The 17,964-nt window shown below is 40.0% G+C and overlaps 1 protein-coding gene across 2 annotated transcripts in view; it reads right to left on the bottom strand.

The window, feature by feature from the left end:
* The window catches only part of LIN7A (lin-7 homolog A, crumbs cell polarity complex component), a 51,453-nt gene that overhangs the window by 32,900 nt on the left and 589 nt on the right, over window positions 1-17,964 (bottom strand). The gene's annotated exons all lie outside the window — the stretch shown is intronic.

The following is a 17,964-nucleotide window of genomic DNA, read 5'->3' on the forward strand; positions in this document are numbered from 1 at the left end:
GAGGCAGGCAACTGGTCAGCATGGTAGGTTGTACCATAATAAATTAATACCTAAATAATTCTCAAGCTTTTTATAGGTATCTGCCAAAAGACAGCTGTAAGTATGTGAGGAAGCATGGCAGAAAGCAGGCAGTGTCTCTTTCAGGATGTTTCCACTTACTGGGCTGTAGTTTGCATCTCAGAGCAGTAATTTTCAGATGAAACTAACCCTAAGCCTGTGTTCAAAGACTGCACCTGTGCTTTTGCTCCAAGAGTGGTTTAACTGCCAGTGGGCATCCAGTCCATGTTGCTGGATCACAGCTAGTCTGAAATAACTTCTGCACAATGCCCAAAACGTGGATGTGAGGTCCTCACTACCACCTCTTACCTTCCTGATCTTCCCATTTCTCCACTCCACATTATGCTGGTAGAGACATAGCCTGTATCATTCAAAAGGGACCATCTGAGGGACAGAGAGAGACCTTGGTATGATGGGAAAGAGAAGCCCTGGACCGATGAAACAGGTTTGTGAGCTGCATGTACAGAGACAGCAGTTGAAGCTGTATTTGTAAATAGAACAGAAGAGATGATGTGGACCAAGAAAGATCCCTCTAAAGCAATTAGTGATATGACGTGACAATCAGAAAGCTAAGAGGAGGTCTGGGAGATTAGGCCACGGAAACAAAGAAAAAATGAGATTCTAGAAGAATGTGACCAATGGCAGCTAATACCTGAAAGTGGATGGTTTTGAGATTTGAGAAGAGGTAAGTACACTCTTTAGCAAGAACCATTTCAACAGAGTGCAAAAGAATGGCAATGCATTAAATAAAATATGAGACAACGTGTTCTCAGTAATAATAATGTCACAATGATTTTCTAACAAAACTATCAGATCATTTACCTTGGAATTTTTCTTTTAAAGTCTGTATCTGACACCCAAGACTTGCAGTTAGCTAAATATCACTCAGCTCACACTCCCCAATTATTAGTACCAGTTGGTACAAACTGGTATGTCAGATAGCATAAAGCAATTAGATTATTTACTCTGAAGAAGCTTCGACAGTCTACCATAACAGATCAGATAAGGCCTCTGAAATTCACATGACACATGATAGCTGTTCAGATATTCTACATCAGACTGGGACCTTTTCCAGTGCCAGTCCAGGTAGGTTTTGAACTGTCTTTCCCTCTCACCCGACATACTTGCAGAAGGCCAGAGCCACAGATGACAGATTGGTTCCTACTTTGCAGTTGCTTAGAAGTTTCACCACCACACCTGAAAATTCTGTTAATCACCCCACATTTGCTATGGTCCTGAACGAAATTATATTCAATGAAAAATTTGTACTGATTGGGAAATCTGTTCTGATCCAGAAGGAAACATAAATAGCTCTAGGTAAATCAATTGAAAAGAATTAAGTACAGGTCTAAACATTTCCCTAGGGCATGAACCAGACTTTAGATTATAATTAAACACTGCTAAAGTGATGAGTGTTGCAACAGAAAAGATACATTCATATTGTCGTTGAAAATTGTAGCTTGGGTGATCAGTCTGGGGTCTCATAGGCAAAACTGGAGACTAAATTGTTATTTGCCAATACTAGATTACTTAACTTTGTGATTAAAAAGTGGTTAGGGGTAAAGAAAAAGCAGAATATCCCAAGAGCATTCTGATTTTCCACACCTCCAAATTCATGCAATGTGCTAAAATACATGAATGCTGTTGCACAAGTTCTTGCTTTGATTTATTATTCACCTGTCATATCTGTTAACAATAAGCAGTCTCTTGTCACAATTAGGCCCACTGCTTGCTCTGTTTGGCAATGACTTGTGGGATACTGCTCACACTAGAGAGAATATAGAATAATAAAGAGCTTCGTGGTATAACAATGCAGAATGAAAATGAGGCATGTGTTCAGGGCCAGAGCTTTTTGTTACCAGTTGATGCTCTATCAAGAGCAAAATATAACAGTTGGTACAAAACAGAAGATTTTGAGCAGACTAAAAATGTATAAGCATGAGTGTATAAAATATAATATGAAATAGGTTGTACTTCATTAATAACTCTGAAAGGAGACTTGAATGAACTATTGCTTTAGGACAGGTTAGAAGTGAAATTTATCAGTCCATAAGACGTTAAGTGATGTGTAGACTTTTTGCTCAAGGTGAGTTCCAGCTAAAACTAAAGTAAGTGCTTGCTCAAAGAAGTGATGTGACTGACAATGAGGAAGATTTTAAAGTTATGTTAAAAACAAAAGGATATAGCAGGGAATCCACTCCTGCTGAATCAGTAAGTGTATTGCCATGTTTGAGAAGCACTGGTATTCCTCTGCTGGGATACTTTTACTGTCCCCAGTCCTCCTTTGATTACAAATGTAAGTAGCTTTGCTTGTAAACATTGTCACCAAGGAACTGTTCTTAAATACCATTTTCTTACATCCTCACGGAAAGCGTAAACTGATGAAAAGAGATTGTGTATTTATATACATATATGTAGCAAAAAATCATGGAATTATGTTAAAAACAGTTAAGTGCTACGTAAATAAAATACCCTTGCTTTTTATTTCTGACTTGTCCTTCCTTTAAGCAGAGACTTTTTTAAAACACAACTTCTGAAAAGGATTGTTTTGCCTACTCTCAAACATTTTCCAAAACATGATCTCCATTATACTAACATTAAACTCATGCTAATGTTATTGAAATCTTATCTACATTTCTCACAGTTATATCCCACCAAAATTGATGGGAATTTTGAGTAATGATGCGGATAGAATTATTCTTCTGTATTCTATGATACATACACTTTTAAAAGGAATATGCACTTATTTCCCCCCCTTATTATATCCAGCTCTTACCATATTTTCTCCTACCATTTTTTTCTGATTTCTTTGTACATATGCACAATTCCCTTCTCTCCCATTCTGTTTGACATTCACTTCCCTTTTTGTCTTCTCATCATCATGCTTGCCTACAGCCTTTCAGGAAATAATACTGTCGCAGTGTGGTGGGTCACATTATCAGTGAAACAAAAAAGGCAGAAGGCAGTGGGTGGGTGGAAAGCGCTTTATCAAGTGCACTCATCAAAAGAAAAGCATGATTCTCAGAAGAAAATCTCATTTCAAGTGTTCTTTCTGAATTTGAATGATATTTCAGTTGCATTGCTAGTAAGACACAAGCAGGAGGTTCCTATACAAACCTAAAGAAAGAGAGGAATCACTATAACATAGAACTAGCAAGATGATCATACTGTGATAGAAGTCGAACATTCTAATGCTATACTAGATGGAGTTGGATCATGTATACATAGCCATATAGCATAGTGCAGTTGATAAACAGGTCATCTGGTTTAGTTATCACATTCTGTTATATATTCTTTTCCCTTGCAGATTTTGTTCAAATAGTTAGCAATGCACAAAGCAGACTGACCTGTTTAATTTGCTGGATGTTTTGAAAAGTAAATGCTATTTCCAATACTTTGCAATTCAGGTTTTACAACTCGAAAGCAAATTATGAATCCACAAAACTGGCTCATCTGAACTTGGTGCTCTTTCATATTGCTGTTGAAATTGGACAGATCAGGCTCCAGCGTTCTGTGAAAGTTGTCCAGTCTGGGGTTTCACCCTGGTAGATTTTGTGTGGGGTTTATGTTTGTTTCAGTTTAGTCAGATAGATTGAACATTATTAAGACAAACATAGCAAATTATTTTAGCATGCTAAATGTTTCCCATTTAATACTAGAGTGACTCTTGATAAAGAATGTACAGGCATGCTTTATACAGCAAAGTGTGAAAACTGCTGTGTATCTACCAGTGCCTAACCCTCCTTTCTTGTGCTAGTCTATCAGTGAGTTTGTCTGCAGTCCTTAAAATAAATGTGTTATCCTCTAACTTCAGACTATTAGGCACTTAATTAGTAGCTAAAATGCTGTGTAATACTAGTTTGGGTTCAAACAGTAATTACTCAGAAACACAGTATTTCTTTACTCTGATAACTACTCTAGAATCATGTTGGGTTGTTCCCAAAGCCAAAATATGGTGATCACTTGTTTATTAACAAGATATTAGAGAACAGGCTTCTCATCTTCTTGAGATTTTTCTGTGCCTCACTCCTGTTAATTCTGGCGACCTTCACTGCATTAGCATGCTGGTTACTTGGAAAAGTAAATGTGCTGCATAAACACCACCCTTTGGTATCTCAAAGAGGTGGAACATCACTACAAATTGACAGCAAGGATACTTAGTAAGTCTCTAAAATATTCACTAGCTTCACCATGGCATTTAGGAATAATAATCCTCACAATTTTCAAGCTCTGTTCCATCGTGCTTGAAGACCTTTAATCAGGCTGAAGGTGAAGAATTTGCATGATATAACAGGTCCTTATAACTGTCAGTAGTTTTTCACTCCTGCAATACTTATCCTCAGGTTTAGTTATTCCTTTAAGCTCATGCGAATACATTCCAGAATTCTTAATGTTATTCTGTCAAGTTTTTATCACAATTCCCAAAGCCTACATGGGATGCTTTATTATGTCTAGCAATCTTCTCCAAACACTATCAAATGACAGCAGGTAATCAATGGTTGTGCAATCTGAATTCCGTGGTGATTAGCAAAGTTCATTCATAACTCATAGCCAATAGCTCTAGTACATTGTATCAAACTATTTATGCGACTTAACGGCTAAAGCACTAGCTTTGGCAAATTTTCAGTGTGTATTTTTTGAACATTTTCTGTATGACTGGCTCTGCTGTCAGTTGCTACTTTGTACAACATGGCAATTCTTACTCTGGTGTCAAATACCAGGCTGTCTGACACACTTCAGTTCACCTCTTTGGTGAGAGTACAGTGCTTTCCTGAAATACAAAATCTCTTCCATTATTTCAATGTATTTATTTAATCTAATCTGGACACTTAGGAAAAACTGAGGCAAAGAGCAGCCTTTTCTTCCCCATTTAAACTGATGTGTTTGTCTTGCCCAAAATTTCATGCTGATCAATAACTGTAAAGGTGTACTTCACCGTGGTAAATCAGGCACAATGGGCAGGGAGCAATGAGCTAAGCTGTTAAAAAACAGCAGTATTATTCAACACTTTACAGCGTGTATCTGTGAGGTCTATTCAAATTAATTACAGCAAGAATACTACTACCAGTGCTTTCATACTCTAGTTCAGATGATATGGGTAGTAGTTATAGATTTAATGCAGCATCACTTTACTTGAATGCACAAATAAATGTAACAAAGAACAGCCATACAGAGCTCTCATGATTCACCTTGTGGTCAGGATTTCTAGCTGCCACACTTCTGATGTAGACATTGACAGCTCAACGACTCACCCTAGACTTAGAGTCAATGAGGAGAAACAGACCCTTTGAGGCTACAATTCATCTGACCTATTTTAGATGAGATGAATCATACTCTGGGAGTGCCTGTTCCCTTTGTGGACTACAAAGGGAGACTTGAAGATTAGCTCATATGTAAATGCCGGCATCCTACGCAGTAGACAACTACATCACTATGATGAAACCCACTCTTACTGCTCAGATATATAGTGAATGACTCATGCAAATTCATCTCCATGTGGTCCACGAGACACCATACATCAGAACAGTTATATTTGACAAGAACACTGTTGTTAGCAAGCAGAGCAATGCACGATTTAGTTAAAGCTTTTAAAAATGCCTTAAGCAATGATTTTATGGATTGTTTTCTGCTTAATGTATGAGAAAAATGAGTATATCTGTCTGTTTCATTTTGCCTGATGCGAGATGACTGCCCTAATGACATTAGTAGCATATCCCCAAGGGGTTTCTATATACGTCCCCCCAATGCGGGGGCAGGCTTGCTTGGCTACTCATCAGACCGTGTTTTGGTCTATAAGTTTCCGTATGTTTGAGCTGCACCCACATGCTGTTTGGCTCTAGCTTCTCAGGCACACTGCAAGTATCTGAACTTTGCTTTACCCCATTTCTCAGACACAGAGCCTGTGATCCAGGTGTTGCACACCCCAAGGCAGTGTTACAGACCACGAGTTTTCCCAGCAGCTGTGGCAGGAACACCTGAATATGACAGAAAAAGGTCTGAGATGTTTTGCAACAGCACTTAATGGAAGGATATAGTTTATTTGCAGGGAAAGCAGTGCCACATGCGACCCAAATACAGAGAGCAAACTGTGCGAAGACCCCTCCATCCAGCATCCTCAACACCGGAAAAGCCCTTCAGGCCTCTCTTCAGCAATTTCAGTCACTTCTGCTGCTTCAGGCATTTTGCCTTGAATACTTGCCGTTTCAAGTATCCTGCTTCTGAATACCCTGCTCACTTTCTTCAACTGCAACACTCAAAAGTTCCCTTAAATCAAAAAATATGCCTCTTTGTATTCTATGAACCTCGCAATGTCTAGAGTCTTAAATAATCTCACCATCCTTCCCACTCTCCTGAGTTCTAACTAGTGATTTTTGTTCTTCTCCTCAGCTAGGGATTTTCACAGCCATAACCTACCACAAAGGCCACCTGGGAGAACTGGATTTGCTTTACTTTGGTCCATCTTCTTATAATATTCATTACCGTACATAGAGCCAGTCCTCAATTTTTCTCTTGAAGCCTTCACGTGAGTGTCACAGGAGCATCTTTGTCAGCAATTTTCAGGTTTTGTTTGCTTTGTGTGTGTGTGTGTGTGTATGTAATCAATCTATAGAGTTCCTAAAACTATTAAGAGCTCACCAGGAAGTGAGAAAGTGGCTTGGTACTGTCACATTTCCATTGTTGCTTTTTAAGGGAATAACAATAAATCGCAAAACAGTAAGGATCAAATTAATGGGTAATTCAGGATCCTTTCAATAAAATGAGTTTCACTGGCTTAATTCAAGGCCTGACAAGCAATTCAGAATTTTCAGATTGGTATTTAAAATTAATCTCAAAACCTAATAATTTTTAAGCACTGATATAACATTGTTTTTATATAGAAGGCACTGAACATAGTATTGGTATTCAAACAAGCTACCGAATTATCCTTTAAGAGAAAATATTAAAAAATAAAGCTGAAAATGTAAAGAATAGAAGACCATTGGATACTATGGTATTTTCTAACACAGTACTTAGAATGTAATGATTTTCCTCTGCATTAGCTATAGAGAAAATGGAAGGTAAAATTCATTTTTTTCCTTTTTGACTTTATCTTACTTAATCATATCTGTTCTTTGTGATCAAAACTATGATTTCTAGTTAGCCACTCACTGCTGAATAGAATTCATGAGACATGATTCTAGTCCTTTTTTTGACTAGGGAGAGTTGCCCATAAATATGATACAAAAATAAAACAGCTTTTTAAAATTGATTTTGTATTCAAATAAATATATACTATATAATAATATATATAAGTATCTATTCATTTCTTAAATACAAAATAACCCATGTTTCCTGCAGGAAGTAGGATGTCTTGTAGTTTCAGACTTATTGCTATTTATTTTACTTCTCAGTCTTTCTGTAATTTTTTTTTTAAAGAGAAAGATCTCAGGTGTTTAAAGCAGTTCTTCGCATACACAGGACATGTAAAATGGCCTTCTGTCTGACTTCCTGAAACTATGACATGACAAAAAGAAAGTCCTTTGAAGCAAAGCTATAACCCCCTGAGAAATTCAGTATGGTGGATACATCTGGCCTTAATGAATTGAGTTCCTAGAAGCTGAACATGAAAGCAAGATAGCTGTCTACTACCTCCTGTAACCACAGATATCTTGTGAAGAGATGCCTTGGTAACTCTCCACCACCTTCATCTGCCTCCTGATCACAACATCACTTGATCTTGTAGGATGAGTTCCACCTCAGCAGACACTATTCACCATGCAGCAGTGGGGTGTCCTGGTTTTGGTTGGGATAGAGTTTATTTTCTTTCTAGTAGCTGGTACAGTGCTGGATTTGGGGTTTTGTATGAGAAGAATGTTGATAATGCACTGATATTTTGGTTGCTGCCGGGTAGTCAAGGGCTTTTCAGCTTCCCATGCTCTACCAGATGCACTAGAAGCTGGGAAGGAGCAAAGCAAGGACAGCTGACTCAAGCTGACCAAAGAGGAGTTCCTCACCATATGAAGTCATACCCAGTATATAAACTGGAGGTGACCGGGGAACAAAACCTGCTACTCAGGAACGCACAGGCTATTGTTGTCATGGGTGGTGAGCAACTGCATTGTGCATGACTTGTTTTGTATATTCTGTTATTATCATTATTTTCTCTTCCTTTGATGTCCTATTAAACTGCCTTTATCTCAGCCCACGAGGCTTTTTTTCTCCTTTTGATTCTCTCTCCCAGCCCACTTCTGGGGGCGAGGGAAGTGAGCAAGCAGCTGTGTGGTGCTTCGTTGCCAACTGGGGTTAAACCACAACACGAGCTGCTTTAAACACTACACGAAAGCACACTGGACAATTTGCTGAAATTGCAAACATGAACACTTTAGAGGTCCTGATCCTAGATTAAAAGAAAAATGGGCTGGTAATTTAACATACCCCAAGGGCCCTACTTAATAAAATACTTGCTTTTGTGTTTTAAACCGCAAGCATATAGAGAAAAACATTAAAATCACTGAAGGAATCAAAATTTTGACTAAGCTAGAGAAGCAGAAAACAGAAATAATTACAAGGAATAAGCTTGCCTGAACAAACAGGATGAAAAACAACACACTTTTAGCTGAAACCCATTCTCTCTCTCCCGTGTTTAAGCAAAAGCAAGTATTTATGCATCCTATGTGCACACCACAAAACAAAAGTATTGGCCATATGGGCAACCTCATGCCTTTCCCACACCAATACTTTCAGCGTGTGTTTTCAGTTTGCATCAGAGAGATTTTTCTTGGCAGGGAAGAAGACAGGAAGAGGGAAAAAAAGGCCCCTACAGGTGTCTCACAAAGGGGGGTAAGGTTAACTTAGGGATGCTAATTCTCCTTCACAACAGGCACCATGTTTGAGCCAAAGCAGTAACTCTCACTTTCTTCTCTGCTCATATGTCATTACTAGAATCTCCTGCTGCCTCTCCTCAGTTCTTATCTCCCCAGCTAATCTTAGTCTTAAATCTTTTCCTGTCATTACCAGGAAGATGAGAAAGATGGCTGTGGGCTACTGGCAATTGTACATAGCGACAAAAACAAATTGTCACTTGAAGCCTAGCATCACAATTTTATCTTCCGGTGGTTTGAGACTCTGGTGCAACAACAATGAAAAGATGGCATTTGTGCAGTACGATGGATGCAACATAGTCATTACATACACATACCTAACGTGACTTTATCTATAGGTTCAGGTAACAAGAAGAGAGTTAATATTCTCTCTTCAGTTTTAGTGGATTTAAGGATATTGCTTTTTGCAGATTGAATCCCAATGGTAGCTGGCTATATACTAATCATTTCTCAGGAAAGGAAAGAAGCGTGTATGCAAAAAGCTACAACAGCAAGAAGAAAGCAATATAAATAAAATCCTTTGTTAATAAATCCCTGCAAAACTAGGCAGTACAGTTATGCTGCTGGTAGATGTCAACAAGTGATCACTGTTAATTTTCAACTTTGAGACAAATATTATCTTAGAAGAAATCCCTGACTTTGTCGAATTGCTGCTGCAAGTTACAAACAAAACATTGCAACAGAAAACCCATGTAAGAAACAGACAGATCACTGTCACCTTTGCTGTGCTGTTGCTTGGTGTCCTACGCGTTGAACAATGCTGAGAACGAGAACAGAACTGGAACTCATCTCGGGTTGAAGGTATCTATGTAACATATAAGGGACACACCTGGCATACTTTGACATGGTCGGACTTTCAGGACGCAAAAGGTGCTGTATAAACGAGTAGCAACTCCAGAGCTACTACTATTGGGTTACAAAACTATCAGGCTACAGAGGGGATCAAACATACAACCATCTCTTTTTACATAGAATGCTTCATAGATGTCGAAGCCATCATGCCCTCTTCAAGTTTCTCTGGTCTGGCTCCGTATAACAAAGAACAGCTTTATTAACCTTTTGTTCCCGTGCTGATTCAGTAAATACCATTTGACAAAATCAGAGCTGCCAAATCTATTGAAAAGTGAAGAGATGATGGTAAATAAATTTCTGAGGGCTCAGAGTGCTGCTCATGGCCGTGGTCATCCACTTAATCTATTTCAAGTACATTCTTCTCTGTTTAACTGATTGTAGAGGGATTGATACCTTGAGGTCTAGGAGATTTACTCTTTTTCAGGAAACATAGTTGAAAAAGAAAATTAAAGAGTTAGTGGATGTGAAGGATTAGTGATTAAACATAGGTTTTTATTGAAAAGAACCAGTAAAAATGTGATTTTGGTTCAGAAGAAATAAATTAAGAGGCTATTTTGGGCAACACTCTTCCTTATGCAATTATCCATGTTTATACAGAAACAATTAAAATCAATTATTTGATGGTCTCTGTATTCACGGAACATTGTTCCATCTTTTAAATAATAAAGAACAATCCTCCTACAATCTCTTCTCAAGACACAGTTTTCTAATCAAGATTTTTTTCTCTCTTTTTCTTAGGATTGTTAGTAAAGTAGGACTAGGGTAAACACACATTATGAGAAGCTGTACGCATTCCCTGGTAACTCAGTTGAGATGCATTTGAAAAATTGGGGGTTTATTTAAATACTCTGTTTTGGACTCTGATGAAACAAGTTCTCAAAATGTACATATATCTCCCTCTGTATTTAGCATATCTAAGATTCAAGCCTGTGATTTAACTACTCAGGAAAACATTGTTACTATGTAAATGTGCATTTCTGAATCAAATCTTCTCATCTGAATAGAGAATTAACAGTTGAATGTTTCTCGTTCAGAGGCTGAGTCTCCAGCAAATGTCTCCAAAGAAGATTAAGCTGACTGAGATTAACTTTGAAAACGCCTGTATTTATACATACATCTACAGTTTACAGCACATTAGTATTATTCTTTTAAATGTAAAAAATGGATTGTGTGAACAAATTAACTGCGTATGATGGGAGGCAGACTTACAAATTTACAGTTATGTGCTTCTCAAAACACTACCTATCTGTATTTACTTGGTCTCCTCTTAAATCCTCAACTTCTCATTTTTTGTGCTTCTAATAAGTAACTAAACCCAATAGTTTTACATAACTCATATTTCTAATTTCATTACATCACCTACAAGAACATTATTTTGTATCTGAATACCACAGGTCAGTCAAAAACTTGTATTTGTATCTTTTTGCACTTGCATGAGTGTCATCTATGTTAAGAAGAGATGTGCATGCATGTGTCCTGTAACAGAGAACTCGAAGGACAAATTATCCTCTGCACAAAGCTGATGACTTCAGTACTTTGTCACATTTTTAAAAAAAGCTTCTGTCTGATAACATCATTGGTGGGGTCCAACTCAAGTGATAGGATGGAACTAAGCAAATTATTTACTTACAATTACATTAAGAGGTAAATCCTTTTTTCCTGTAATTACACAAATGCCTCTCAGACATCGGTGTGAAAGTGAAGTTTGTAGGATCCAGCATAGGGATGTTATTTATGAAACAAATCCTTCTTTTTCAACATTATTTGTAGATAGATCGTATGCATTTACTACATAAAAAATAGCATCCCTTGTGCTTTCTGATCATTAACACCCTTGCAACTTGCTGCAAATGGTGAACCCCACACCTGTACAGGGGCTTGTGAAAGCCTCCATCCACTTCACTCAGCTGCAGGAGTGCATCTCCTCAGAAGGATCAGCAGCAGGACACACACAGGCAAGCTCACTTTGCTCCACACAGGATGAATTCAGATAGACGTCACTGCTACCATGTCTAAGGAATATTTTCAGCCTGACAGAGCAGGAGGAAGACAAGGTCTCTGCACAGCTATCTGTTGGCCATAAGCCTGGTTACTCTTTCAAAGGTGTCTCGCAAACTTTTCCTGTTGGCCCATCCAGCTTCTGCAGAGATACGCTATACTGTCAGTTACATGTTTCTGAAGGAAACATGACTGGAAATCTAAGATATTCCCCTTTTACCTCCACAATGGTGACAATGTTAAAAGATGTCACGAGTTTTGTGGAAGATGTTTCCATGTCTCTGTGCACAGGCAGAGCTCTCTGACAACCAGCAGTGCCAGGATCCTGCAGTATCTGCTGCACACTGAAGATGATACAATGAACTTTCATTCATCTCCACCCACTGTGCCCTGACAAACTCGATTTCCAGACCACCATGAGCTGCTCTGGGCTGGAGAACAGGGCCGTCTCTGGGAAGGGGTATACTACCGTGGTCCCACTTCAGAGGCATTCAGAGCTCCTGTGCGACAATGTGCCCCAGCACCTCTTCAGGTCAGGCCCCTACCGCTGAAGACATTTAAGCTGGACATGGGCATTTAACTTCTCAGACCATGTATTTTTACACCACTCATGAAAACCAAAGATGTCATGTAGGTTGGCGCTTGCTCCTACTCCAGCTCCAGAGCTCCAGGAGGCATGGCTGAACCGCACTCTTACCAAACCAACACTTCAACCGCACGGCTCCTCACAAAACATCCCCATTCATCTACCCATAAACCAGTGGCTCGATTCACTTCCCTTAATCCATCCCTTCATAAAAATACTTTAAAACAAAACCAAATAAACAAAACCAAAACAAACACTAGTAAGTGTTGATGCAATGGTTTTAAAAAACACCCCAAACATTTCGTCTGTGACCAGAATTGTCACTTTTATCCTGTTCCTACAAACAACAGGTCTTTTTTTTTTTTTTTCTTGGAAGAATAAATTTGATTAGTTATACATCCTTAGTTGGCACACCAAACAGAGAAATGTTAGACTTAAAGTGTGTGGCACTTGCAGAAATATTTTCAATTTTAGCACACTAGGCTGAAAAGCAAGAGAAGACATCCCTATAACAGACAGGGAGCCAGGCGAGGAGCGGCACATCGCTTAGCACTGCTCCACAGGGCTTCACCCCAGCAAGAGACACCTGGCCTTATGCTGCCTTTCTGTCAAGTCCTGTATTTCACACTGTATGAATCTGATTTTCTCTTCCTGATGAGTACATTATATATATATATTTTTTTTTTTTTTTGCAAGATAATATACATTATACTGACATACACATAGTCTACCACAACTGATGTTCAGTACAGTTTCTGTTATATACATATATGTATGGGCACAGATGGGGAAAAAAAAATCCCCATATATGTAGGCTATGAGGATGCAATGGGAAGAAAAATGACAGGAAGAGAGGAGGAAAGGAGCAGGAGTACTCTAAGAAGTATCAATGTATATTAATGGTCAGGTGCCATCCAGTACCACATCTGGTAAAGTTTGTTTACCACCTCTAACAGCTGATGGTGACTCCAAGCCCATTCGTTCTCTTATTTATCATCACAGAACATGGTACTTTATAAAGGATATTCAGGAAGTGCTGAGACACCCGCTCTACTGGAAAAATATTTGTTTGAATTCATAAAAAACAGCAGCGCTCAGTTACACATTACAGCCAAACAGCAAGAAGCCTTTCCAGTTTCCAAGGATATATTTGAAAGCAAGAGAAATTTGGTTGTCAATAGCCAATAGCTATGACCTTGTTATGAAACTTCACAGGGATTAAAATATCAGCACTGTATATTCAGTCTATTCAAATTTCTTCTTTTATCCTCAGTCACATGAATAACTGAAGCCATCAGTGACATGAATAGTAACTATATAAGGAAAAACATAACAGGACATGGATTATTAAAAAAAGACAGCTGAAAGCCCCCCTTCACATGAAAATATATTCCCTTGTTCTTAATCATGAGATGTACAGGCTAATTGGATAATTTCTTCAAAAACAAGAAGAACTTTTGAAAAGTGTCCTTTTAAAGCTTCCACTTTCATGGTCCTGTGCAGAGAGGAACAGGGACTGAGGTTTTACAACAATCTGAGCCAATGCATGGTCAGTTTTCTTTCAGAACAGATTTTCATCTTGGAAGGAAGAGAACAAGTAAAATTCAAAGTAAGATAAGCTTTATGAAAAGTTTTCCAGACACTTGGCAAAATAAAGAAGTTCAGATAAGAGTGGAACATCTATTATGCATAGCTAGAAGGATGTCTGCTTCAATTTGCAGCCTCCATATGACCACTCCTAAACTGAGTGCCAAGGGAAGCACAGAAATCTATTCCCTCCCAACATATTTCTGGGAGTATAATGGTACTTGCAGAAAACGCTTCCATCAGAGTGTGCTAACACACTCTTCAAGCAATTTCACCCACAAGCAGTTTCCTTTAATTTCTGTTTGCTTATGATGTTTATCTGCAGCACACAGGAACTCATGGCAGGTCCTCGGAGAACCATGAGGAGGCTCAGCTGGCTCAGAGAGACGCTTGGAGAAGAACAGAATGTTGCCACTGGATGTGCATGCAGCATTTGAGACAACATCAAGCTGGTGAGGTGCTGACGGTTATGGGACAGCACAAGATCTGAGGATTAGAGGAGGAAACTGGGTTGCTGAACAGTAAAAATGGGTAAGGGTGACAAGCAATGCACAGAGTGATGGAGTCAACCACAGTAAGGCTTTGAGAAGAGCAAGGCAACAGAAGACAGCACGCAAGGGAGATTTGGGCTCTGGATAATAAAAGGGAAGGCAGCAACTGCTGGTCACGGGGTAGGCTGAGGCAACGCCTCTGTGGAAGACAAAGGACATTGAGAGGCGAAGGCAGACCTGCCCGCCGCCACGTAGAGAAGGATGACAAGTGGTATGCCAATCCAAATAAATACTGTTGGAAAATGCCAACTAACTGCAACCAGAGCTCTCTGTAATCAATATCAGTTTCAACCAAGTTCTTACTAAAGACATACCTATGGAAGAAGAAAAAAAATAATTGGATAAGTGTTTTGAAACATTTCCCTTTTGGTTTGGAGTGACTGCTTTGTTTATTTTAACAGAGGTAAATTAAGCTGGGAACATGCTTGAAAATTCCTAGCCTTCAACATAAGATGAAAAAAAGAAAAAAAAGCCCAACCTTACTTTTTTTGCTTGTCATTTCATGAAAGACAGCACTGTAACATTCCATCCCAACCTAGAACAAGGTATAGTTCCCTACACCTTCAGGGTTTAAGCTTTGAATCTGCCCAGAAAATTTCCCCAGTTAGTTCTGATGGACACTGGGGATTACTGACGGTGTGGTATTGATTCAAGATGTAGGAAATTCTCAATAAAGACAGGAAGGGTGCACTTTTCTACAGAGAAGACTTGGCTGTTGGAAAGTGCCTGACAGGCAGGTTCTTGCCCTTCACGAAGCTCCCAAACACTGGGGCCATCCTACTTATGCTCCTGAAGTGGTAACCACATGTAGCTCCACTGCTTTACATTTCCTCCCTGAAACATTTGCTGATTCCCTCACCCCCTCCCAGCAGAGCAACCATGCAAAGGTCAGACAAAAATCTTTGAGATTAAATTGTAAGTGATTAAAATTTCCATTATTTTGTGAACTTGTTCTACATATTAAAGAGCCCTAATGGCACTTGCACACATTTGTGCAGGTAGAAAGGCAAATGATGACAGGAATTAAGGAAATTAATTCTTGTGCTTTGGACTGAAGTAATCTTCCAGAATGTAATTGGCTTTCAATCATTCACACACAACATGCCCTTCACCTTTAAATGGTAATTCATTTTACCATACAGCTTTTGAAGTCCATTTATGTCAAGCTTTAAGAAAGCTCCCACCACTGCACTAGAATACAGTGTATATGTTTTGTCCAGAAAGAGGCCACATCAGAGTGTAATTCAGATTTCTGATGTATGTAGCTATACGATGTTTTACCATTTCGGTGATCCTTAGCAGGGAGAAATGCAGAACACTTCCTGGCCTGAGATCAAGCAGCAATTCCCTCAGCAGTGCAATGTTATTAATGCTGCCTTTCCTGAAACACTTGCTATTTTCTTGTTGCGCTGAGCTCTCCGTGGGACATGGCAAAGTGGATATGAGTGTACAAGACTTTTCAGGGCTGTGCCTAGATCACAGCAGAGCTGTGCAAAGCACAACGACAGTCAACATAGCTGTGTCTGCTTTAATAAAAGCAACAGAAATCTGGAAAATCTCACCACATAGCGCTTTCCCTCTTCCATGGCTATGAAAGAAAGACTACAGGGGAAATATTTGGAAGCACGGGGCTTGGTCTAGTTATTTCTGGAGTTGCTTCAGCCTACCCTCTTCAGTTCAAGTAGCAGCAACACGTTATAGGTGATAAAGTGTATCCCTCTAACTAAAAGGCTTTCTGCAGGCCAGGTGCAGTATTTAAAATTATTTCTTCTTGTCTGTATTTTGCTTTTGCATGTCACGTCCTACCATTCTGCGATGTTTTATCTCCCTCGCACTAGTAGCAGAAGCCCTGGCCAACAAACAAGGAGACTGTAATGTTGGCATCACTGCCAAATGGTTAGGCATATCCTGGACCCAGACAACAGATGCTTATATTTAAATTGGGACTAATTTGCATTTTTGCGCATTGTGGATTTTTAAAGCATAGTTTTAGTAATGAAAAGGAAAGTGTAATTCTGAAATAGTAATACTTTCCTTTGAAAAGCCAGGTTTACTAATGGATTGCCATCTGTTCAACGCTTTGCCAGGAAATAGATTTGTCCTGCTTACTGAAAACAGTATTAGGGTGAAACTGTAGATTACACAGTGGATTTCTGAGCAGTTTAATTTAAAGTGCATGCCAGCATTTTGCTATTTCTGTAAGAATAACTTTAGATTCTCCTTTTCTACCAATGTCAGAGTTTAAGCCATCCAGCAAACTGTATTTCGAGTACTCTGTGGGCTGTTTAGCTCTCAAGTGGCTTCCAGTAGAAGTACCAAGAAGTATCAGCCTTATCATTTTGAAACTCTGTTCATCAGGTTTCTTTTGCCTAGGATTTACAGCAAGAAGCTCCCTACTTAATCCTCAGGAAAATGAAACAAAACAAACAAACAAACAAACAAATGAAACCCCAGAAACCAAAAGAACACAAGAACCAAAAAAACAAAAACCAAACCCAAACACATTTAAAAAACGAAGGCACTGGCCTCAATCGTGCTTTTAAAAGTACACAATTTATATGTGCTGGGAGCCTCTTGGAGCCTCTGGATGTGAATTAGGAAGAAGGACACCCTGGCAATTCGGGATGCTCTATCAGGAGCTGCTGGACCTCTCTTAACTGGTGAAGCCAAAAGAGCAAAACAAATCAGAACTGTTAAGTTATTCTCCTCTATAAGTCACAGAAATATAATACCTTTTCTGTGGAGCCTTATAACGGACACAAATGCACTGTGAGGGAAAGGTCCAATTTTTACAGCGTGGAGGCAAAAGCTGAATTTTAACATAACTTCAAGATTTCAGCACCCTCTTACACTGCTTCGGTAAGGCTACTGACAGAGACTCCAGGCTAGTAGAACAGCAACCACTCTCTCCACCCGGACCGAGTAGTTGTCTCCAGCAATACGCAGACGTGCTGTTTTGTAGGGTAACATCATTAACGTCAGCGAGCACACAAATTGCAGTCTCTGCGCCCTTTCCCGTACACACCCCCCCGGCCGCCAGCCCCACAAAACGCTACATTTTGCCAACAAACGACAGTCTCCTCGGGAGGTGCGAGCTCCCAACCCGCCGCCGGAGCCGCTGCCCCCACTAGGGAGCAAGTCCCGCCGAGATACCTGCGGGGGCGGCGGCGCGGGGGATCCGGCTCCGAGCCACAGGGACGGGCGCCCAAGGGGGAGCCTCGCAGGGCGGGGGCGGCGGGAACACCGAGGAGCGTCCCCGGCGGAGCGCAGCGCTGGCCGCGGAGCCACATCCCGCGCCCCCGGCACCGCCGCGCTCCCGCCGGAGAGATGCCGGCTGTACCCCCGCGCAACCCCGCTGCCCGCACAAAGTTTGATTTCCTCCTTCTCATCCCTCTCCTGCCTCCCTCCCACCTGAGCCCCGCCGGGAAGCGCCTCCCCACAGCCGTCCGCCACAGCCGGTGGCGCCAGCCCC

This window comes from Patagioenas fasciata, chromosome 1 (assembly GCF_037038585.1).
Source record: "Patagioenas fasciata isolate bPatFas1 chromosome 1, bPatFas1.hap1, whole genome shotgun sequence".
Taxonomy (NCBI): Eukaryota; Metazoa; Chordata; class Aves; order Columbiformes; family Columbidae; genus Patagioenas; species Patagioenas fasciata.